This window comes from Cervus canadensis, chromosome 5, assembly GCF_019320065.1.
Source record: "Cervus canadensis isolate Bull #8, Minnesota chromosome 5, ASM1932006v1, whole genome shotgun sequence".
Classification (NCBI taxonomy): domain Eukaryota; kingdom Metazoa; phylum Chordata; class Mammalia; order Artiodactyla; family Cervidae; genus Cervus; species Cervus canadensis.
In genome coordinates, this window is record NC_057390.1 from 75,789,686 (window position 1) to 75,816,642 (window position 26,957).

Genomic DNA, 26,957 nt, shown 5'->3' on the forward strand with positions numbered 1-26,957 from the left:
CTTTACTCACTTAACATAATCTAATCTAATCCATCTATCTAATCTGTGGCATTATATCTATTTGTATATCTGTTAATATAGATAGATACACATTTTTTTTCTGAACCATCTGAGACTGAATTGCACAAATCATATAAATGTACTCATAAATACTACTTTTTGTATGTCCTAAGAACAATAATCTCTTATATGGTGTGATCATCACCTTTAGGAAATTTACCATGGACACAATACTTTATACCATCACACTCCCAATTTTGTCAGTAGATCAAATAATATTCTTTATAACATTTTTTTCTCTAGTTCAGGCTAATGTATTATCTTTCATTGTCATGTATCTTTAGTTTCCATTAACCTGGAATAGCTTCTTAGCGTTTCTCACTCTTTCATGACTTTGATATTTTGAATATACAGATATGTTTTTAAAAAGAGAATATCCCTCTCATTGTGATTATTCTGATGTTTCCTTATGATTAGATTTGAGTTAAACATCACAAGTTGGAGCATTACAGAAATAATGTCTTGTCTTGAGAACATCACTTTTGGATGACACTCATGGCATATCTGCCCCTCATTTCTATATTGATTTTGGTCAAGGTACTATTCAGTTTACCCACCATATATTTGCTCTTTTCCTCTTAAAGTCTTTAATATTACAGTTTAATTATTTTTATTTTCCTACTCCAATTTTCTCTCCACCTTTATCAGTCAGAAAAGTTCTCCCGCATTTATGCATTCATTCATTCATCTACCTGCCCAAACCATTCATTATCAAAGTGACCTCATAAATTCCTATTTTTAATTTAAACTTTTTATTTCTGAATACTGTATTTGAATACTCATATTATCCCAGATTTGGCTAGTGGGAGTTCCTGTTGCTGTTCATCAGAGTTCCTTAGCTCCATTGTCCTTTTAACATGACCCAGTCAGTTATTTTTAACATTTTCTTACTTTGTGGCTTAATATGCTCTGGGATCACTTTGCAAACCCTATCGCACCATTGAATCATCCATTTCTCTGAGGAAAGTTGGCCATTTTAGTGGAAATGCGATTAGAAGTCAATATGCAGATCCTCAATGTGCCCACTGCTCCTGGAGTATTTATCTTTGCCTGTAGGTCCTTTCAGCAGAGTTAAGAAATGTGTGTGTGTGTGTGTTTGTGTGTATGCACAGTGTATATATATGCATATACAATCTACTATACATGCATGTATAGTGGATTCCTCTTCCAACAACACAAGAGAATACTCTACACATGGACATCACCAGATGGTCAACACCGAAATCAGATTGATTATATTCTTTGCAGCCAAAGATGGAGAAGCTGTATACAGTCAGCAAAAACAAGACCAGGAGCGGACTGTGGCTCAGACCATGAACTCCTTATTGCCAAATTCAGACTTAAATTGAAGAAAGTAGGGAAAACCACTAGACCATTTGGGTATGACTTAAATCAAATCCCATATGATTATACAGTGGAAGTGAGAAATAGATTCAAGGGACTAGATCTGATAGACAGAGTGCCTGATGAACTATGGATGGACATTCGTGACATTGTACAAGAGACAGGGATCAGACCATCCCCATGGAAAAGAAATGCAAAAAGGCAAAATGGTTGTCTGAGGAGACCTTACAAATAGCTGTGAAAAGAAGAGAAGCAAAAAGCAAAGGAGAAAAGGAAAGGTATACCCACTGGAATGCAGAGTTCCAAAGAATAGCAAGGAGAGATAAGAAAGCCTTCCTCAGCGATCAAAGCAAAGAAATAGAAGAAAACAACAGAATGGGGAAGACTAGAGATCTCTTCAAGAAAATTAGAGATATCAAAGGAACATTTCATGCAAAGATGGGTTCAATAAAGGACAGAAATGTTATGGCCCTAAAAGAAGCAGAAGATATTAAGAAGAGGTGGCAAGAAGACACAGAAGAACTGTACAAAAAAGATCTTCATGATCCAGATAATCACGATGGTGTGATCACTCACCTAGAGCCAGACATCCTGGAATGTGAAGTCAAGTGGGCCTTAGAAAGCATCACTACAAACAAAGCTAGTGGATGTGATGGAACTACAGTTAAACTATTTCAGATCCTGAAAGATGATGCTGTGAATGTGTTGCACTAATATGCCAGCAAATTTGGAAAACTCAGCAGTGGCCACAGGACTGGAAAAGGTCAGTTTTCATTCCAATCCCAAAAAAAGGCAATCTCAAAGAATGCTCAAATGACCGCACAGTTGCACTCATCTCACACACTAGTAAATTAATGCTCAAAATTCTCCAAGCCAGGCTTCAGCAACATGTGAACCATGAACTTCCAGATGTTCAAGCTGGTTTTAGAAAAGGCAGAGGAACCAGAGATCAAATTGCCAACGTCTGCTGGATCATCAAAAAAGAAAGAGAGTTCCAAAAAAACATCTATTTCTGCTTTATTGATTATGCCAAGCCTTTGAGTGTGTGGATCACAATAAACTGTGGAAAATTCTGAAAGAGATGGGAATACCAGACCACCTGACCTGCCTCTTGAGAAACCTGTATGCAGGTCAGGAAGCAACAGTTAGAACTGGACATGGACCAACAGACTGGTTCCAAATAGGAAAAGGAGTACGTCAAGCCTGTATATTGTCACGCTGCTTATTTAACTTCTATGCAGAGTACATCATGAGAAACGCTGGGCTGGAAGAAGCACAAGCTGGAATCAAGATTGCCAGAAGAAATCTCAATAACCTCAGATATGCAGATGACACCACCCTTATGGCAAAAAGTGAAGAGGAACTAAAAAGCCTCTTGATGAAAGTGAAAGAGAGTGAAAAAGTTGGCTTAAAGCTTAACATTCAGAAAACTAAGATCATGGCATCTGGTCCCATCATTTCATGGGAAATAGATGGGAAGACAGTGGAAACAGTGTCAGACTTTATTTTTTGGGGCTCCAAAATCACTGCAGATGGTGACTGCAGCCATGAAATTAAAAGACACTTACTCCTTGGAAGGAAAGTTATGACCAACCTAGATAGCATATTAAAAAGCAGAGACATTACTTTGCCAACAAAGGTCCATCTATTCAAGGCTATGGTTTTTCCAGTGGTCATATATGAATGTGAGAGTTGGACTGTGAAGAAAGCCGATAGCCTAAGAACTGATGCTTTTGAGCTGTGGTGTTGGAGAAGACTCTTGAGAGTCCCTTGGACTGCAAGGAGATCCAACCAGTCCATCCTAAAGGAGACCAGTCCTGGGTGTTCATTGGAAGGACTAATGCTGAAGCTGAAACTCCAATACTTTGGCCACCTCATGCGAAGAGCTGACTTACTGGAAAAGACCCTGATGCTGGGAGGGATTGGGGGCAGGAGGAGAAGGGGTCGACAGAGTTTGAGATGGCTGGATGGCATCACCAACTCGATGGGCATGAGTTTGAGTAAACTGCGGGAGTTGGTGATGGACAGGGAGGCCTGGCGTGCTGTGATTCATGGGGTCTCAAAGAGTTGGACACGACTGAGCGACTGAACTGAACTGAATACACGCATGACCTATATAATATTTATGTATAATATATTATATAATCTAATCATCTACCTATGAAGATACCAGAAATCACTATTCTTACAGATACCTTGAAATCCAATTCATCTCCATAGAGTTTTCCTTGCCCTGCCCCATCCATTCCATGTTTGTATCTCCCTTCTTCCATAGTGAGAATCCTGATTCTTAACAACATGAAAGCATTCAAAGCCTTTATTCAACTTCCTCAACCCAACAATATACCTAAGATAATTTTAGAGTTGTTTCATCCATACTACTATAAAACTGCCTACAAAAAATTTAGCTTTTTTTTTTTTCTTTTTGCTATTTCTTCCCTTCTCTTCCCTCCTCCCTCTGACTGAAGAGACATAGTTAAATACCATGTTTAAAAATTGTTTGAGGGGAACAAGATGGTGGAGGAATAGATGGATGTGGAGTACCTCTCTCTCCCCACGGATACATCAGGAAAACACCTTCAGACACAGAAGTGCGTGCAGAACACCAGCTGAAAGCAGACAGGAGTACCTGACCAGCGGAAAAGAATATATAGAACCACACAGAACTCGGTAGGATGAAGGAACCAGGGGGAAAAACAGGAGTGTTAGTAGAACTGGACCTGCCCTCAGCGAGTTGGGGAACTGAAGCAGGGGTCTGATCCCCACGTTGGGGCAATTGTCTGAATCAGAGGAGAAACATTTAAGGCTGAGAGTGAAACATCTGATCTGCAGCAGCCTAAATGGAATGAGAATCAGACAGTCCTTGCCACAGCGGTACATACACTGGACAGGGACGCAGGTCCCCTGGAAGGCGCAGTGGCTGGGAGCTGGAGCTTAGGGATTGTGGAGCAATCCCAGGGCTAGGGCTGCTGTTGACTGTGGAGAGACGGATTGAGAGGATGTGAGGGAGGAGACTGTGGTGGGAAATGCCTGTGGAGGAAAGCCAGGCAGCCATGGAAGCAAGGCGATACTGCTGAGTCAGGCGTAGGGGGTGGAGCCATCACCATAGCCTCTCTTCCCCCACAGGCCAGTGTCAGCAGCTGAACAACAGAGAGGCTGGTCCACCAAATGCCTGATGCCCGAACTGGAGTAGGACCCCACACAGGGTGCCCCTTTAAGTGTCTGATGAGCCGAACTACAGAGTAGGACCCCAGGCAAGGGAGCCCTCTAAGTGCATGAACGGGTGGAGCTACAGTGGAAGACGGACCAAGGAGGCCTTCTGATCACTAGCTTCAAGAGGCTCAAAAAAAGACTCTGATAGGGCCATAACTCCTGCGGTGGAGGCAGGCCGTGTCTCTGCACACTCGGCACCACCAGGGTCCCTACAAGCCAAGCAGCTGCGCCACCTTCATGCCCAACCCTCACTGGGGCAGAGCTACCACAGCCAAAAAGTCTTGTGTCTTTGCACGCAGGGTCGCTTTGGTCATGTCTGAATCTTTGTGACCCTGTGGACTGTGGCCTGCCAGGATTCTCTCTTAGGGAGGGGGATTCTCCAGGCAAGAATCCTAGAGCCTATTGGCCAATGCTGGTTGCCACACCCTTCTAGAGCACTATATGCTGCCCTAGCCGCCAACCCCCCTGAGTGACTGGTGCTGCCAGAACCCCTGTGACCCAAGCAGCTGCACCACCTCCACCCCTGGCCCTCACAGGGGCAGACCCAGGTCCTCCAGGGCAGCCTCGGGAGCACACCCCATTGGACAACCCACATGCAGAAGTGGAAATAAAACTATAACTGAAACCCAGGGCCGGTGTGGCTAAGGAAGACCCAAACCCTTCCCACCAGCTGTACAAGCTTCAGATTAAATCCACACGATCAACTAGGCAGACTCTGTGTCTATGGAATATATAAAAGGACATTGAGCACTCCCACAAAAGAAAATGTACTAGTTCTGATAGCTATGGACATTGGAGGCAAGAACACACAGGAGTAGGACCAGATTAGAGTCTGAGCTGCCCCCACAGCAGGTCCAGAGATGAGCACAGTGTTGGAGGGCATCCGAGGGAGGTGAGGTGGACTGTGACTCTCAGCAAGAGAAAGGACTCTGAAAGCAGTGACTCCAGAAAAGCATTTATTATTCTTATGTTTTAACTTATTCTGTAGATTCCTTTGGAATTTTTTCTTTCTCTTTTTTTTTCCCCCTTGTGTTGTACTTGTCGATTTTATTGGCACTATGAAATCTAATTAAGCTTTTGAGCTTTTTTTATCCTTCTCAGCCACATTTTTTTTATTGTTGTTATAAACCTTAGCCTTGACATTGGGTTTTTGAAATTCTGTGAAGTTTTCCTATTTTTTTCTCTCTGTTTTTTAAATTTAATTTTTAATTTTTTAACCTACATTTATTCCTTTGTTTGCTTTTCCTACTGTTATTTTCCCTTGCAGTTAATCATTAATGTATATAAATCTTCTTCATCTACCTCTATCTAACTTTGCATATCTATTCTTTCTTTTATTTCTTTCCTTTCCTCTCAATATATTTGTTAGTTTCATTTTCATTTCTTTATTCCCCACTTGGCACCTTGCTTTAGTTTTGTTTTCCAGTTTGTGCTTTAGTTAGTTTTGTTCTTAACTGGTAGATATAATTTTTGGTTTCCTTTGTTCACTGAGTCAACTTACTGTATTTTCATTGGACTGTTTTGATTTTGCTTATGGGTGTATATGTATATGTGTATATTCAGTCACACTTGTTATTGTTGTTATAAACCTCTGTCTCTATGTTGGGGTTTTGCAGTTATCTGGAGTCTTCTTTTTTTTTTTCTTCACTTTTTTTCTTTTTTTTAATTTTTAATTTTTTAAACATATTATATTTTGCTACATTTATTCCTTTGTTTGCTTTTCCTACTGTTCTTTTCCCCTTGCACTTAATCTTTATTATAGATAAATCTTCTTCATCTACCTCTATTTAGCTTTGCATATCAATTCTTTCTTTCTTTCCTTTCCTCTCAATATATTTGCTAGTTTTATTTTCATTGCTTTATTCCCCACTTGGCACCTTGCTTTAGTTTTGCTTCCCAGTTTCTGCTTTAGTTAGTTTTGTTCTTAACTGGTAGATATAATTTTTTATTTCCTTTGTTGGCTGGGTCAAGCAACTGAACTTTATTTTTGTTGGACTCTTTTGATTTCGCTTACGGGTGTATATGTATATGTGTATATTCCAGTATTTTAATTATTACTTGCCTGATTTTTGTAACTGCCATTTGTCTGGGGTTCATCTTTGGTTTCTCATTTTTGGGTATTTGTTTTAATCTCAATTAATGCCATAACAAACCACTTGTGGAATCTTCGTTCCTGACCAGAGATCAAGCCCTGAGCCTTTGCAGTGGGAGTACTGACTCAAAAACCCTAGACTACCAGAGAACTAACCCTCAGTTCAGTTCAGTTTCTCAGTTGTGTCCAACTCTTTGTGACCCCATGAATCGCAGCATGCCAGCACTCCCTGTCCATCACCAACTCCTGGAGTTTGCTCAAACTCATGCCCATCGAGTCGGTGATGCCATCTCATCCTCTGTTGTCCCCTTCTCCTCCTGCCCCCAATCCCTCCCAGCATCAGGGTCTTTTCCAATGAGTCAACACTTCACACCAGGTGGCCAAAGTATTGGACTTTCAGCTTCAGCATCAGTCCTTCCAATGAACATCCAGGACTGATCTCCTTCAGGATGGACTGGTTGGATCTCCTTGCAGTCCAAGGGGCTCTCAAGAGTCTTCTCCAACACCACAGTTTCAAAAAGCATCAATTTTCCGGTGCTCAGCTTTCTTCACAGTCCAACTCTCACATCCATACATGACCACTGGATGGGATCAGATGCCATGATCTTAGTTTTCTGAATGTTAAGCTTTAAGCCAACTTTTTCACTCTCCTCTTTCACTTTCATCAAGAGGCTTTTTAGTTCCTCTTCACTTTCTGCCATAAGGGTGGTGTCATGAGAAATGGTGGGCTGGAAGAAGCACAAGCTGAAATCAAGATTGCCAGAAGAAATCTCAATAACCTTAGATATGCTCAAAATTCTCCAAGCCAGGCTTCAGCAATATGTGAACCATGAACTTCCAGATGTTCAAGCTGGTTTTAGAAAAGGCAGAGGAACCAGAGATCAAATTGCCAATATCCGCTGGATCATCAAAACAGCAAGAGAGTTCCAGAAAAACATCCATTTCTGCTTTATTGACTACGTCAAAGCCTTTGACTGTGTGGATCACAATAAACTGTGGAAAATTCTGGAAGAGATGGTGTCAGGGAGTGTTTGACGGGAGGATGCCTACGTGCTGTCTCTCATGAGTCCTTTGTCCCTCTTCAAGCAGAACAGCACGCTGCTCCCAGGGATTGAGGTCATTGTGTGAGGCAGGCTTGGGTCTCCTTTAGTAAACATTCTCTTTTTGACAAAATTGCTTAGTCTTGCTCCCCCTTCATGAGATATGGATTGTCTCCTGACCTTGTGACTAGGATTACCCCTTGTTCCCTTGGTAACGGTTACTGTATGTTTGGTTTTCTGATCTCTATCATTCCCGAAAGAAGTTTCTTGTACTACAGCCTATATATACTCATAGGAAAATCATTAAAGCACCTTTGCTCCACCAGAGCTTAGGTCCCTGGGTCTTCTTTTGTGTCTCTCTTTCTCTCTTTTACTTTCTTATCGTCGACTCCTTACCACCAAGTTCGGTCCATTAAAGGAACGCATCACCTCCGCTAGCTTTATTTGTAGTGACGCTTTCTAAGGCCCACTTGACTTCATATTCCAGGATGTCTGGCTCTAGGTGAGTGATCACACCATCGTGATTATCTGGATCATGAAGATCTTTTTTTCTACAGTTCTTCTGTGTATTCTTGCTACCTCTTCTTAATATCTTCTGCTTCTGTTAGGGCCATACCATTTCTGTCCTTTATTGAACCCATCTTTGCCTGAGATTTTCCCTTGATATCTCTAATTTTCTTGAAGAGATCTCTAGTCTTTCCCATTCTGTTGTTTTCTTCTATTTCTTTGCATTGATCGCTGAGGAAGGCTTTCTTATCTCTCTTTGCTATTCTTTGGAACTCTGCATTCAAATGGGTATATCTTTCCTTTTCTCCTTTGCTTTTTGCTTCTCTTCTTTTCACAGCTATTTGTAAGGTCTCCTCAGACAATCATTTTGCCTTTTTGCATTTCTTTTCCATGGGGATGGTCTTGATCCCTATCTCCTGTACAATGTCACGAATGTCCATCCATAGTTTATCAGGCTCTCTGTCCATCAGATCTAGTCCCTTAAATCTATTTCTCACTTCCACTGTATAGTCATAAGGGACTTGATTTAGGTCATACCTGAATGGTCTAGTGGTTTTCCCTACTTTCTTCAGTTTAAGTCTGAATTTGGCAATAAGGAGTTTATGATCTGAGCCACAGTCAGCTCCTGGTCTTGTTTTTGCTGACTGTATAGAGCTTCTCTATCTTTGGCTGCAAAGAATATAATCAATCTGATTTCAGTGTTGACCATCTGGTGATATCTGTGTAGAATCTTCTCTTGTGTTGTTGGAAGAAGGTATTTGCTATGACCAGTGCATTCTCTTGGTAAAACTCTATTAGCTTTTGCCGTGCTTCATTCCGTACTCCAAGGTCAAATTTGCCTGTTACTCCAGGTGTTTCTTGAATTCCTACTTTTGCATTCCAGTCCCCTATAGTGAAAAGGACATCTTTTCTGGGTGTTAGTTCGAAAAGGTCTTGTAGGTCTTCACAGAACCATTCAACTTCAGCTTCCTGAGCATTACTGGTTGGGGCATAGGCTTGGATTACCGTGATATTGAATGGTTTGCCTTGGAAACGGACAGAGATCATTCTGTCGTTTTTGAGATTGCATCCAGGCACTGCATTTTGGACTCTTTTGTTGACCATGATGGCTGCTCCATTTCTTTAAGGGATTCCTGCCCACAGTAGTAGATATAATGGTCATCTGAGTTAAATTCACCCATTCCAGTCCATTTTAGTTCGCTGATTCCTAGAATGTCAACATTCACTCTTGCCATCTCCTGTTTGACCACTTCCAATTTGCCTTGATTCATGGACCTAACATTCCAGGTTCCTATGCAATATTGCTCTTTACAGCATCGGACCTGCTTCTATCACCAGTCACATCCACAACTGGGTATTGTTTTTTCTTTGTCTCCATCCCTTCATTCTTTCTGGAGTTATTTCTCCACTGATCTCCAGTAGCATATTGGGCACCTACCGACCTGGGGAGTTCCTCTTTCAGTATCCTATCATTTTGCCTTTTCATACTTCTCATGGGGTTCTCAAGGCAAGAATATTGAAGTGGCTTACCATTCCCTTCTCAGTGGACCACATTCTGTCAGACCTCTCTACCATGACCCAACCGTCTTGGGTGGCTCTACACGGCATGGCTTAGTTTCATTGAGTTAGACAAGGCTGTGGACCTGTGATCAGATTGGCTAGTTTTCTATGATTATGGTTTTAATGTGTCTTTCCTCTGATGCACTCTCGCATCACCTACCATCTTACTTAGGTTTCTCTTACCTTGGACATGGGGTATCTCTTCACGGCTGCTCCAGCAAAGCACAGCCACTGCTCCTTATCTTGGACAAGGGGTATCTTGTCACAGCCGTCCCTCCTGACCTTGGTATCAAGTAGTGAGAACTCACACAGTGGAAACCACTTGAATACAAGACATCACCCAATCACCAATAGCACCCTGAGCAGATTGCCTCATCTAAACTACAAAGAAGCAAAAATACAAAGCCAATCATCAGCAGTTAGGATTACCACCTCACTCAGTCTTGCCCAGCAGAGGAAAAACAAAGAAACAAAAACTCAGCACAAATATCCCCCTATATGAAGCTTGCACAAACCACTGGACCAAGCTTAGCAGGGCATAAACCAAAGGGAAGAAAGAATTCAACATTTAAACCTTGGGAAAGGAGACCTCAAACACAAAAAGTTGAAGAAAAATAATGAAAAGACAGAGAAATACTACACACATGAAGAAACAAACTAGAAACACAGAAGTACAAATAAATGAAGAGGAAATAGGCAAACTACCTGAAAAGGAATTCAGAATGATAGTAAAGATGATAAAAACCTGAAAAACAAAATGGAGAAAATGCAAGAATCAATAAACAAAGACCTCGAAGAATTAAAGAATAAATATACAGAGACAAATGACACAATTACTGAAATTAAAAAAAAAAAATACTCTGGAAGGAATCAATAGCAGAATATCTGAAGCAGAAAAATGAATCAGTGAGCTAGAAGATAAAATGGTGGAAATAAGTTCTTAAGAGCAGAATAAAGTAAAAAGAATGAAAAGAACAGGATAATCTCAGAGACCTCTGGGACACTATCAAACACACCAATATTCGAATTATAGGGGTCCCAAAGAAGAGAAAAAGAAAGGATGTGAGAAAATTGTTGAAGAGATTATCATTGAAAATTTCCCCAACATAGAAAAAGAAATAGTCAATCAAATTCAAGAGACACAAAGAGCCCATATAGGATAAACCTAAGGAGAAACACGCCAAGACACATACTAATGAAACTGACAAAGACTAAACACAAAGGAAGAATATTAAAAGCAGCAAGGGAAACCCCATACATTTAATAGCTGATCTTTCAGCAGAAACTTCAGGCCAGAAGGGAATGGCAGGATATATATAAAGTACTGAAAGGGAAAAATCTACAACCAAGATTACTGTAACTGGCAAGGATCCCATTCAAAATTGATGGAGAAATAAAAAGTTTTTCAGACAAGCAAAAGTTAAGAAAATTCAGTGCCACTGAACTAACTTTACAACAAATGTTAAAGAGACTTATATAGTCAAGAAATACAAGAGAAGTAAATGATCTACAAAATCAACCTGAAAGGGTTAAGAAAATGGAAATAGGAACATATATATCAATAATTGCTTTAAATGTAAATGGATTAAATGCTCCAACCAAAAGACAGATTGACTGAATGGGTAAAAAACAAAACCCATATGTATGCTGTCTGCAAGAAACCCACTGCAGACCTAAAGACACATATAGACTGAAAGTGAGAGGATAGAAATATGTATTCCATGCAAATTGGAGGTAAAAGAAAGCCAGAGTATCAATCCTCATATCAGAAAAATAGACCTTAAAATAAATAAGATTACAAGAGATAAGTAAGGACACTACATAATGATCAAGGGATAAATCCAAGAGGAAGACATAGCAATTGCAAATATCTATGCACCCAACATAGGAGCACCTCGATATACAAGACAAACACTAACAGGCATAAAAGGATAAATTAACAATAACACAATAATAGTAGGAGACTTTAACACCACACTCACATCAATGGGCAGATCATTAAAACAGAAAATTAATAAGGAAACACAAGTCTTAAATGATACATTAGATGAGATGTATCTCACTGATATCTTCAGGACATTCCATCCAAATGCAGAAGAATACACCTTCTTCTCAAGTGCACATGGAACATTCTCCAGGATAGACCACATCTTGGGTCACAAGTCAAACCTCATTAAATTTAAGAAAATTGAAATTGTATCAAGCATCTTCTATGACCATAACACCATGAGACTAGATGTCAATTACAAGGAAAAAAAAAAAAAAAAACTGTAGAAGACACAAACACAAGGAGATTAAACAATACATTTCTAAATATCCAACAGATTATTATGGAAGAAATCAAAAGGGAAATCAAAAAATTTCTAGAAACAAATGACAATGAAACCGTGACAACTCAAAACCTATGGGATGCAGCAAAAGCAGTTCTAAGAGGGAAATTTAGGGCAATACAATCCTACCTCAAGAAACAAGAGAAACATTGAATAGACAACCTAACTTTCTACCTGAAACAACTGGAAAAAGAACAAGAAACCCCCAAAATTAGTGAAAGGAAATAAGTCATAAAAATCAGAGCAGAAATAACAAAAAGAAATGAAGGAAACAATAGTAAAGATTAATAAAACTAAAAGCTGGTTCTTTGAGTAGATAAGAAAAATTGACAAGCCTTTTGCAGACTCATTAAGAACAAAAGAGAGAAGAATCAAATCAATAAAATTAGAAATGAAAAAGAGGTTACAACAATGCAGAAACACAAGGGATTATAAGAGACTATTATGAACAACTATATGGCAATAAAATGAATAACCTGGAAGAAATGGACAAATTATTAGAAAATCTCAATCTTCCAGGACTGAGTCATGAAAAAATAGAAATTTTGAACAACTCAATTACAAGCACTGAAATTGAAGCTGTGATAAAAAGTCTCCTATAAAACAAAAGCCCAGGACCAGATGGCTTTACAGGAGACTTCTAGTGAACGTTTAGCGAAGAACAAATGCCTTCCCTTCTAAGACTCTTTCAAAAAAATTGCAGAGGACAAAACACTTCCAAACTCATTCTACAAGGCCACCATCACCCTCATTCGAAAACCAAAGACCACACACACACAAAATGAAAACTACAGGCCAGTATCACTGATGAACATAAATGCAAAAATCCTCAGCAAAATTTTAGCAAACAGAATTCAGCAACACATCAAAAAGCTCATACACCATGATCAAGTTGGGTTTATCCTAAGGATGCAAGGATTTTTCAATATATGCAAATCAATCAATACACCATATTAACAGATTGTTAACAGACTGTTAATACACCATATTAACAGATTGAAAGATAAAAACCATATGATAATCTGAATAGATGAAGAAAAATCCTCTGATAGATTCAGCACCCATTTATGTTAAAAACTCTTCCTAAAATGGGCATAGAAGGAACCTGCCTCAACATAGTAAAGGCCACATGTGATAAGCCTACAGCAAACATTATTCTCAGTGGTGAAAAACTGAAAGCATTCCCCCTAAGATCAGGAACAAGACGAGGGTGTCCACTTTCACCACTGTTATTCAACATAGTTTTTAAAGTCCTAGCTACAGCAATCAGAGAAGGCAAAAAAAGGAATCCAGATCAGAAGAGAAGATGTAAAACTCTCACTGTCTGCAGATGACATGATACTGTACATAGAAAATCCTAAAGATAGTATCAGAAAATTACTAGAGCTAATCAGGGAATCTAGCAAAGTTGCAGTATTCAAAATCAGTACACAGAAATCACTTGCATTTCTATATACTAACAATCAAAAATCAGAAAGAGAAATTAAGGAATCAATCCCATCCACGATTACAACAAAAAGAATTAATATCTAGGTATAAACTTACCTAAGGAGACAAAAGAACTGTACACAGAAAATTATAAGACACTGATGAAAGAAATCAAAGATGACATAAACAGATGGAGAGATATTCCATGTTCCTGGGTAGGAAGAATCAATATTGTGAAAATTACTATACTACCAAATGCATCTACAGATTCAATGTGCTCCCTATCGAATTACCAATGGCATTTTTCACAGAACTAGAACAAAAAATTTCACAATTCATATGGAAACACAAAAGACCCCAAATAGCCAAAGCGGTCTTGAGAAAGAATAATGGAGCTGGAGGAATCAACCTTCCTGACTTCAGATAATATTACAATGCTACAGTCATCAAGGCAGTCAATGCTACACCATGGGGCTTCCCTCGTGGCTCAGATGGTAAAGAATTGCCGGCAATGCAGGAGACCCGGGTTCAATCCCAGGGTTGGGAAAATCCCCTGAAGGAGGAAATGGCAACCCACTCCTGTATTCCTGCCTGGAGAATTCCATGGACAAAGGAGTCTGATAGGCTACAGTCCATGGGGTCACAAAGAGTCAGACATGACTGAGCGATTAACACTTACACAGTCAGCAAGACACTATGGTAGTGGCACAAAAACAGAAATATAGACCAATGGAACAATATAGAAACTCCAGAAATAAACCCATGCGCCTATGGGTACCTTATTTTTGACAAAGGAGGCAAGAATATACAATGGGGCACAGACAGCCTCTTCAATAAATGGTGCTAGGAAAACTGGACAGCTACATGTAAAAGAATGAAATTAGAACACTTCCTAACACCATACACAAAGATAAACTCAAACAGGTTAAAGACCTAAATGTAAGACCAGAAACTATGAAACTCTTAGAGGAAAACAGGCCAAACACTCTATGACATGAATCAAAGCAAGATCCTCTATGACCCACCTCCTAGAGTAATGGAAAAGAAGAAGTGAAACTCTCGCTGTTTGCAGATGACATGATCCTCTACATAGAAAACCCTAAAGACTCTTCCAGAAAATTACTAGAGCTAATCAACGAATATAGTAAAGTTGCAGGATATAAAATTAACACACAGAAATCCCTTGCATTCTTATATACTAACAATGAAAAAACAGAAAGAGAAATTAAGGAAACAATACCATTCACCATTGCAACAAAAAGAATAAAATACTTAGGAGTATATCTACCTAAAGAAACAAAAGACCTATACATAGAAAACTATAAAACACTGATGAAAGAAATCAAAGAGGACACAAACAGATGGAGAAACATACCGTGTTCATGGATTGGAAGAATCAATATTGTCAAAATGGCTATTCTACCCAAAGCAATCTATAGATTCAATGCAATCCCTATCAAGCTACCAACGGTATTTTTCACAGAACTAGACCAAAGAATTTCACAATTTGTATGGAAATACAAAAAACCTCGAATAGCCAAAGTAATCTTGAGAAAGAAGAATGGAACTGGAGGAATCAACCTACCAGACTTCACACTCTACTACAAAGCCACAGTCATCAAGACAGTGTGGTACTGCACAAAGACAGAAATATAGATCAATGGAACAGAATAGAAAGCCCAGAGATTAATCCACGAACCTATCCTTATCGTTGACAAGGGAGCCAAGGATATACAATGGAAAAAAGACAACCTCTTCAACAAGTGGTGCTGGGAAAACTGGTCAACCACTTGCAAAAGAATGAAACTAGAACACTTTCTAACACCATACACAAAAATAAACTCAAAATGGATTAAAGATCTAAATGTAAGACCAGAAACTATAAAACTCCTAGAGGAGAACATAGGCAAAACACTCTCCGACATAAATCACAGCAAGATCCTCTATGACCCACCTCCCAGAATATTGGAAATAAAAGCAAAACTAAACAAATGGGATCTAATGAAACTTAAAAGCTTTTGCACTACAAAGGAAACTATAAGTAAGGTGAAAAGACAGCCGTCAGATTGGGAGAAAATAATAGCAAATGAAGAAACAGACAAAGGATTAATCTCAAAAATATACAAGCAACTCCTGCAGCTCAATTCCAGAAAAATTTTAGTAAGTCTTAATATCAGGCAGTGTTATTATTCCAAACTTAGGTTCTTCTTTTTCAAAAGTTTTCATTGCTATAGTTCCTTTGGATTTACTTGAATTTCAGAATCAGCTTGTCAGTTTTACAAAAATAGCACTGAGGTTTTAAATGGGTTAGCCTTGAAATTATACATTAATTTGGGGAAGGCTGATATCTTAATTTGTCTTCTGACTCACCAGCACAGCATATCAGGGCATTTTTTTGGGTCTAAATTTCAATTATCAGTGTTTGTAGTTTTGGTGTACATGGCTCTGGTAAGACTTGTTTCTTAAGTATTTCACATTTGTGATGCTTTTGTAAATGGTGGGTTTTGGTTTTTTTTTTTTTCATTTTTATTGTCCATTGCTAGTATATAGAAATACAACTAATAGTTGTATATTGAGCTTCAATCTTGCAGCTTTGTTGAACTCACTTTAGTTCTAGTAAATGTTTGTGAATGCCATAGGATTTTCTACAGAGATAATCAGGTTGTCTATGAATAAAAATGATTTTACTTCTTCTTCCCTAATCTGGAGACATTCTTTTTTATTACTTTATTGTAGTGACTAAAACCTCCAACTGAATAGCAGGAAGAAGAACAGACATCCTTGTCCTGCTATTGATAACTGATGAAAACATTGAGCCTTTCACCATTAAGAATAACAATACCTGTAGGTTTTCTCAGAGGCCTTTACTATTTTTCAGAGGTTGGAGAAGTCCCTTTTTATCATTGTTTGCTGAGGGTGTTTTTTTATTTGTTTATTTTTTAGTCAGGAGTGGATATTGCATCTTGTCAAAAGCTTTCCTCACGTTCTTCACGAATGCAGATCTTCATTCAGTAAACAAAATCCCTATGTCAAGATGTCAAGTCCATGACCTTATTCATAGAGCATGAGGTGGTAGAGTGTATACATGTCTATGAGTATGTATGTGTATATTTTTAATCAAATCTGTCTTTCATTTGATCTTTTATTAAGGGAGATTAATCAGTTTACAATTAGTGCATGTTCTGTTCTCTCAGTAAAATTTTCACATCATTTCAGATTTCTAAATTTCTTTATTTTCTTTTACATTTTTCTGCATTCCTATGGATAATTAAAATTGTTTTCTCTGATTTTAAGAAAATCCTACATTCTATTTTTATAGCTATGTTATGGGACTTAAATCATGTCATCCATATATATGTTGTTATGACTTTTCATTATTTCGACTTATCAAATATCTATTTTCTCTCCATTAAAGAGACAAGCCTTTTACTTTCTTTCAGGTTTCTTTTACCCTTGGCATAAGCTGTTTTCTAAAGTATCCAGAATACAACAATAAAAGTGACATTTTAATTCATTAAAGAAGGAATGGTGTACTTAATAAGTGACATTCTCATAGTTATCTTCTCATTGGGATAAAAATAAATGTAATCCCTATTTACACTCCATGTAAAATAAAATTTCATATGAGTTAGAAATCTAAATGTAAAGGACATAAAAATACAAAATTTTAAGCTGACTCATTTATGAAGATATATTGATATAACCTCAGGGTACAGAATGGCTTTTCAGCCAAACAGGAAACCAGAAACCATAAATGAAATCATGGCAGATTTTTTACATTCCATGAAATTTCTTCAAACAATGATACATTTTTATTTGCTTCATATCTTTACCATGATTAGTATATACATATTTATAAGGCGTTGCTAATTTTATTTCTTTATCCTTGATGAAAAATACATTTGATGGTTTTTGCAATATAACTAAAAACCTTGCTTTTTCAGTCTACTAATTTAAAAGAATCTATTTTTTTTTCTTGAAAAAGATATTGCTTTTTGCAGTTTACCAACTTCCTATAGTAGGCCAGCTGTCATCATGGGGGTTTATTTTCGTTGTATTTCTCAGCTAATTCCATGTATCTTATTCTTCATGTTTTCTGTTTCTCACTCAACTTTTTAAGCTTCTCTTTTATGTAGCATCTAGAAACTTACTGAGACTAGTGCATGAGGAATTTCTATATACTTTTTAATTGTTTTTCTCACATATTCTTTTAACTGAGCTGTGTATAGAAGTCTAGATTCAAACTAAGTTATTCTTAGTGTTTGAAAGAAAGACAGTTTGATTGTCTTCAAGCACACATTGCTGTTATTGAGAATTCTGATGTCAATTTGATTTCCACTCTCTGAATTCTCTGAAGTTATGCAATGACGTCTTTTAAGGATTTTATCTTTTGTGTTCTGAAATGTTGGAGAAAGAACGAAATACTCCAAGTGTATGCATGTGTGTGTGTATGTGTGTTTGTGTTACCTCGAGATTATTTGAGCATACCTTTTGAATTAAAAAACTTTGAATTGGGGTGCTGGAGAAGACTCTTGAAAGTCCATTGGGCAGCAAGAAGATCAAAATAGTCCATCCTAAAGGATATCAAGCCTGAATATTCATTGGATGAACTGATGCTGAAGCCGAAGCTCCAATACTTTGGCCACCTGATGCGAAGAACTGACTTATTGGAAAAGACCTTGATGCTGGGAAAGATTGAGGTCAGGAGGAGAAGGGGGCAACAGAGGATGAGATGGTTGGATGGCATCACTAACTCAACAGAAAGAAGTTTGAGCAAATTCAAGGAGATAAAGAAGAAACAAGGAAGCCTGGCGTGCTGCAGCTCATGGGATCACAAAGAGACGGATGAAACTTAGCAACTGAAAAACAACAAACCTATGGTAAATTGTTTTCTATCATTTATTTGTTTAATTTTTTCTCTATTTTTCCCTCTTTCTGAAATTTTATTAAATTTTATTTTTTTAACTATTTCATATAGCTTAATCATTCTGTCATGTTTATCTTTTTTTTTACTCTTTTCTGGTTATCAATTTTTGGCTCCTAGCCATTCTACTGAAATTCAAATTTAGAAAAACAATCTTTAATTTCCAATAGAATTTTCACAGTTTATTTCTCAATTTTTATTTTTGTTATCACATACTATTCTTATTTTACAGAGGCAACAATATCTTTCTGGATCTTTCTAATAGTTGTGAATTTTTAGAAGTTCACTTATATTGCACGAATTATCTATTTAAGTTTACTTGATCTGGGCTTTAATTTTTTTTTCATTAGTACTATTATTTTCCTTATACTTCTGGTGAAATCTTGGTTATCCATTATATTTAAGCATGAAGGACATTTGATTTTTTTAGATCCTGGAATAATGTTTTTTCTTATAGTCCTCCTTTTTAATGAGCTACTGGGAACTTTGTCTAGTGTAGAAATTGTCAGTTGGAGGGTTTTACTTTGAAGTCTGCTGGTAAAGTTAAGACAGGTACGAGACTAGACATGATACAATCTTTATTTTTTTCAGGGTCTTCTCTTTTTTCATTTATTTTTATTAGTTGGAGGCTAATTACTTTACAATATTGTAGTGGTTTTTGCCATACATTGACATGAATCAGCCATGGATTTACATGTGTTCCCCAGCCTGAACCCCCCTCCCACCTCCCTCCCCATCCCATCCCTCCGGGTCTTCCCAGTGCACCAGCCCCGAGCACTTGTCTCATGCATCCCACCTGGGCTGGCGATCTGTTTCACACTTGATAATATACATGTTTCAATGCTGTTCTCTCAGATCATCCCACCCTCGCCTTCTCCCACAGAGTCCAAAAGTCTGTTCTATACATCTGTGTCTCTTTTTCTGTCTTGCATATAGGGTTATTGTTACCATCTTTCTAAATTATATATATGTGTGTTAGTATACTGTATTGGTGTTTATCTTTCTGGCTTACTTCACTCTGTATAATGGGCTCCAGTTTCATCCATCTCATTAGAACTGATTCAAATGTATTCCTTTTAATGGCTGAGTAATATTCCATGGTGTATATGTACCACAGCTTTCTTATCCATTCGTCTGCTGATGGGCATCTAGGTTGCTTCCATGTCCTGGCTACTAAACAGTGCTGCGATGAACATTGGGGTGCACGTGTCTCTTTCTGGTTTCTCAAGTGTTAGTCGCTCAGCTGTGTCTGACTCTCTGTGACCCCACAGACTGTAGCTCTGTCCATGGGACTCTCCAGGCAAGAATACTGGAGTGGGTAGCCGTTCCCTTCTCCAAGGGATCTTCCCGACCCAGGGATCGAGCCCGGGTCTCCTGTATTACAGGCAGGTTCTCCACCGCGTGATCCACCAGGGAAGCCAGTCCTTCCCAAGAGGTAAGTGGAGTGCTGTCAAAGGAGAATACGCTTTTTCTGTTTTGCTTTTTCCTCTTTGGTTTGCCAGGCAGTCCTTGTGTGAGGGTGGAGGTGAAGATGAGGATATCCAACAGGGCTACTGATCTACAGTTCTGTTTGAAACACCTATTTTGTACATGCTAATCCTAACAAGACCATCTCCCACAGTATTCCACATAGGTTGGATTTACCTCTTCCTGTGAGTTTACATGCTAGTGTGGAGAGGCAGAAAATACATGAGATCAATAAGCAACATAATTCCAAACAGTGATTACTACTATGAGGGAAATAAAATAAGGTGATAATTATGAGGACAGACAGTGAGAGGCAGCATATGTTTTTCTTTGAAAAATAAAGACTCATTTTCAAAGTAAATATTTGGAAAGTAGGAGCACGGAGATTTCTGAATTCTTTGCTTTTGTCAGTGTTTCATATATTTCCCACACTTGTGGAGCAAAAACCAAATGCAAACTATCTTTAGTCTCTGAGGTCCACTAATTTGAATAGCTGTTTTTGAGGCAGGACTTGCAATAAAATATATGTTTAGCTAGAAATATATTTTAAAACAAATTAAAGTGATTTTATCATCACTATAATCGGTTGGGGGGAAGGAAAGGACATTTAAACTTAATATAAAACCTTATTTTAAGTTCAATTAATACAAATCATTGAAGTCATTCTATAAAATAGTTACTCTGTATACATCCAAAATCAGCTTCCGACATAATGGGCTTTAGAAAACAATGAAATGAAAACTCTCTTAAAATATCTCATAAAGCAAACTTCCTACCAAATTAGGTTGACCTTTTCCTTTGTTAGTCCAAATCAGTGGGGTTTGACTAAATGCCTGGAAATGTATAGAAAGGACCAAGTGTCTAAAAATCAAGAAACTAGCAAAATCCTAAATTCTATATAATTTCTGGCTCAACTGTGAAGACTCAAGGGGAGCAGAAATCTTTCCCTAATTATCTGAAGAAGGGGCCAACTGAGAAGGTAGAATTATTTGGAAAGTCAGGGGGGAGGATGAAAGAGGGCAGGGGAAATGAGAGATTTCATACTAGAATCCAGTCTGAGTGAAATCAACATGTTATGCGGTTATGATTATAAACTATCTGCTTTACCTATTTCTTTTCTTTAACATTATCTACTGCCATATGATCCTTTTTCTTTTCATTTCTCATTGAAGTCTCCAGTCATGAATAAACTGAATTCATGGTCCATGGAACCCAATGTTCACAAGAAGTTAGTATATGCTAAGGAATACCAGACCACCTGACCTGCCTCTTGAGAAACCTGTATGCACTTCAGGAAGCAACAGTTAGAACTGGACATGGAATAACAGACTGTTTCCAAACAGGAAAAGGAGTACATCAAGGCTGTATATTGTCACCCTGCTTATTTAACTTATATGCAGAGTACATCATGAAAAATGCTGGGCTAGAAGAAGCACAAGCTGGAATCAAGATTGCTGGGAGAAATATCAATACCTCAGATATGCAGATGACACCACCCTTATGGCAGAAAGTGAAGAGGAACTAAAGAACCTCTTGATGAAAGCAAAGGAGGAGAGTGAAAAAGTTGGCTTAAAGCTCAACATTCAGAAAACTAAGATCGTGGCATCTGGTCCCATCACTTCATGGCAAATAGTTGGGGAAACAGAGGAAACAGTGTCAGACTTTATTTTGGGGGGCTCCAAAATCACTGCAGATGGTGATTGCAGCCATGAAATTAAAAGATGCTTACTCTTTGGAAGGAAAGTAATGACTAACCTAGATAGCATATTAAAAAGCAGAGACATTACTTTGTCAACAAAGGTCCATCTAGTCAAGGCTATAGTTTTTCCAATAGTCATGTATGGATGTGAGAGTTGGACTGTGAAGAAAGCTGAGCGCCGAAGAATTGATGCTTTTGGACTGTCGTGTTGGAGAAGACTCTTGAAAGTCCCTTGGACTGCAAGGAGATCCAACCAGTCCATCCTGAAGGAAATCAGTCCTGGATGTTCATTGGAAGGACTGATGTTGAAGCTGAAACTCCAATACTTTGGCCATCTCATGCGAAGAGTTGACTCATTGGAAAAGACCCTGATGCTGGGAGGGATTGGGGGCAGGAGGAGAAGGGGACGACAGAGGATAAGATGGCTGGATGGCATCACCGACTCGATGGACATGAGTTTGAGTTAACTCTGGGAGTTGGTGATGGACAGGGAGGCCTGGCGTGCTGCGGTTCACGGGGTCGCAAAGAGTCGGACACGACTGAGAAACTGAACCGAACTGAACTGAAGGTGCTACAGAATACAAGGAGTTCTGTGACCAAATAATTTTGGGAAACTCTGTGAAGTTGATATTTTTTGTTTATTGCAACATTTCTCAGAATCTTTAGGATGCTAACAGGCATTGTGAATCTTTAAGGTGGGTATGATTTTAAGCAAACTTCAAGAGACAGTGAAGGACATGGAAACCTGGCACGATGCAGTCCGTGGGGTCACAATAGCTGGACAGCGATTGAACAACAGCAAGAGCAAGGTGAGAACAGCATATGCAAGTTTTCTCGAATGTATTTGTCTCTGGATATTTTGGCAAAACATCTTTAAGGCATTAATGTTCCAATAACATTAATTATCTTAATAGATACTTTATGCTATGTGTTTTTAGCATCTAGCTATCAAAAAGCTAGAGATCTGAAAATAAAATATAGAAAATGAGCCCAAATGTTAGGCAAAGTCTTAGTCCATTTCATGGATTGCTGTAACATTTCAATTAGGCAAATGTTCTCAAACTAATTGTAACTGAGGACCGGTTTTGTTTTAAATTACTAATCCATCTCAATTCAAACTTTCATAAAATTCAATAAAAAGATAATACGGAGACATAAACTATGACACTACAATACTTTTTTTCTTAGTAGATTCAGTAGATATTATAAAATTACTCTTCGTTGCTATTAAATTTTCTAAACTCGGATTCAGCTTCTAGATTTCTGTCATTGCAAACCAGTAACAAGCATTTTCTTATGGCACCAGTTCACACTTTGAGTAGCCCCAAGTTAGTGTATATTCATGTAAGTAGCATCTATACTATAGGCTGCTGTTCTAAGTTTAGATGACATGGATTCACTCAAGTCCCCTTGCTATTAATACATATACAAGAATTGCAGCAATGTTTTTGTGATACAATATATTTTTATCTGAAAATTGGAACCAACAGTGACCTCAGGTCGTTGTTCTTCCATTATTGCTCAGTCATGTCTGACTCTTTGCAACCCCATGGACTGCATCCTGGAAACCAGGCTTCCCTGTCCTTCACTATCTCCTAAAGTTGGCTCAAAATCATGTCCGTTGAGTCGATGATGCCATCCAAGCATTTCATCCTCTGCTGTTCCCTTCTCCTGCCCTCAATCTATCCCAGCATCAGGGTCTTTTCTAATCAGTCGGTTCTTTGCATCAGGTGTCCAAAGTACTGGAGCTTCAGCTTCAGCATCAATCCTTTCAATGAATATTCATGAGACTGTCACAAAATAAAGTTTATCTTCCTACTCTCCCTCATTCCAGACACAAACAGAGCACCACAAAGACATGTAGAAACCTCAGAGTTGAAAGCAGGCTCTTTCTTCTATTTGTTGCCATAGTCACAGGATTCCCTTTCCTGGTCGATGCTGTAGATTATCTTGTCACCGCTGATTTCCAGATCTCCAAATGCCCAAGTGGGAATGAGTACTGGTTACAGGATTTGGCCACCCTGAAAATAACTCTATACTAAGTGTGAGCAGCTGGAGTTCAAAAGTACCATCAGATTTTTTTCCCCCCAGAAGTCTGTTATTGTATATATGTGTGTGTGTGTGTATCAGCGGATCAGTGTGTGTGTGTGTCAGTGGATCAGTGTGTGTGTGTGTCAGTGGATCAGTGTGTGTGTGTCAGTGGTGAGGATGTACCTACAAGCTCATGTGTACGTGCTCAGTCACTTCAATCATGTCCAACTCTGCAACCCCATGGACTGTAGCCTGCCAGGATTCTCTGTCTGTGGGATATTCCTGGCAAGAATACTGGAGTGGGTTGCCATGTCCTCCTCCAGGGGATCTTCCCCACCCAGGGATCGAACCTGCATCTTCCTGTATTTCCTGCATTGCAAGCGTATCTTTACCACTGAGCCACCAGGGAAGCCCACGTTCATATGTATATGAATGTTTATGAATATCTTTGGGGGTATACTTTGCAGTCTGGTAACCTCATTCTCTTAGAATTTTCCACTCTCCTCTTCTCTTGTGAGTTCCTCTGCAAGAACCTGTAGACTCTTCTCTGTTTCACTATCAGAGATCTAGGCCCCCTAGTTCCCTTTCTTCCCAAATGCTTTGCATTTCTGTATCTCTCAGAGGACCTGATACAATACTCTGTCCTCTTTATTGGATGGGAACATCAATTGAATGTGATTCTTAGATTTTGCCCTCTACTATATACCTCCTTCATACTCTACCTCCTATTTCTGTTTGCTCTTAATACAAATTGTCTTCAGTTGCAGAACTTAATTTCTGTGCTACAGAGCCAAGAGAGGCAACAGATCTGCTAAGGCCTTTTTAACTAATAGCTTTTGGTGGAGACATTTTAGCCTTTATAGGTCACTATATGACAATTTAGAGAACTAGAGGGCCTCAAGAGCTAAGAGGAAGCAATCTCCTATACTGTCTTACTTTTGATTAGCTCTTGTTACTGGAAAGAAATTATCTATTTATTTAAAAAATTATTAAATTTATTTATAAGTATATATAATTATTTATAATCATATTTATATCATATTTATTATATTATAAATTATATTATATATAATATATTATATATAGTGTATTTATATTATTTATATTTATATACTATTAATATATTATATATAATATATTATATATATTGTATATTTATATTATTTATATTTATATACTATTAATATATTATATTATATTTATATAATAAAATATAATATAATATAATCAATATATTTATTATAATTATAATTATTTATAATTAATTTATATTATAATATATTATAAATATAACAATTATTTAAATTATTTGTAGTTTATTTATAATTATAATTAATAAATTTTAAAAATTTATTTAAAAATATTCATTACATGGAATATTGATACTCTGATTCCTAAAAGCAATACAGCATCTTCTCTTTGTCTTTCCATTTGGATTCCATATTTTGTACTTAGTTACACCAAGAGGCAGAGAAGGAAATGACAACCCACTCCAGTACTCTTGCCTGGAAAATTCCATGGATGGAGAGGCCTGGTGGGCTACAGTCTATGGGGTTGCAAAGAGTCAGACATGACTAAGCAACTAACACCCATACACACCAAGAGGATTTTAAGTTTCTCAAGGAATCAATCTACTTGCTGTCTTCTTTCCACTGTAGGAGGGTGCCATTTCACATTTTCAAAATAATATTGATAAACATCACCTCCAAAAACTTAGCATTTCTATCTTGACTACTTATTTGCAGGGAGAAGGGAGAGAAACAAATAATCGTGTATCAGATGCTGACCAGGGCCACATTTCTTCTACACAATAAAGATAAATGGTCTGCTATTCTTTTCGTGCCTCAACTCTCCCACAAAGATGCAAATAGTACACATATTGGTCACTGCACTAAAATAACAATGGCAAAGAAGAGCCATTGCCTAAGGATGAAGGTGGGAGTTGGGTTGACAGTTTATCGAAGTAAAAATAGTGGTAAAGCATTTTGTTTTTCAGAGAAGTTCACAGATATTTTTTTCAAGTGAGACTGTAGCCATCCAGTCTACTAAGACGTAACACCCTCAAGGATTAAAGATATCTTTTTCTTGATCTAGCAGTTGCCTTGCTCTCTGGAGGTCTGGTTGACTTACATAGTATGGCCTCATTAGGATGCATAAAACATCAGAAATCAAAGTTTCCTAAACTGTCCCCAACCAGTGGACCAAAGACTCTATATTCAGTGAACCATGTGAACCATGCACAACCTTTAAGAAGAAAACAACATTTTACTATCAGCAAACATATACCAGTTCAGCTTCTCTCAGTTGTGGTATGGTTGGTAATCAGTGCTGCTTGCTTAGCAGGACATTCTAAATAACAGATCTGACAAGATATCCAGTATTTCTACATAAAATTGTTTTCTGCTACCCGAGTAAAGAATATCACAGCAGCAATGCATAAGGGAATGCTAAGATCTAGCCAAACAATGCATTTTAAATACAGGACACCCTGATCCTTTGACCTTTTGAAACCACTGTATTTTGCCTCCCAGAGAACAAATAAAACTCTTCTGGCAGTTCAATGGAAAAGAGATATTTAAACTTAGCCCAAACATTTCCTATGCCTTCCCTGGTGGCTCAGTGATAATGAATCAGCTTGCCAATGTTGAAGGTGTGGATTCGATCCCTGGGTGGGGAGGAACCACTGGAGAAGGAAATGGCAACCCATTCCAGTATTCTTGCCTGGAAAATCCCATGGACAGAGAAACCTGGTGGACTACAGTACATGAGGTCCCAAAAGAGTTGGACATGACTTAGCGACTAACTAACAACAAACATTTCCTGAGATACATTAATTCGTCTTCCTGTAAAATCAATGAAACTAGTGCTCCACAACTAAGGACAAGGTCCAAGAGGCCAATTAGAACTTGAGTACTTGCACAATGACTAACAGTATTTTGTGTGTGTGGGGTGGGGTGGGTTGAGTCAAATAACGGGGTTACCAGGTTGGTTTGTATTTCTCAGTGAATTTGGGGCCAGCTACCCAGCAGTCTAACCAACTAATGTGCATCTCATTTAATGTAATAATATACATTAAGACCTGTCAGGCCCTATTGTGGGAAATGAAGAACTACACATTGTACCACTTCATATGGAATTCTGCATATGGAACCCTTTAAGGGTTCTTAAGAGACCCATTGGGGTTTCTAATTATTGTGAAACATCTCCTGGAATCCAGAGAGAGAAGGCTTTTGGCAGAATTGCTTCTGCCATTTCAAATGTT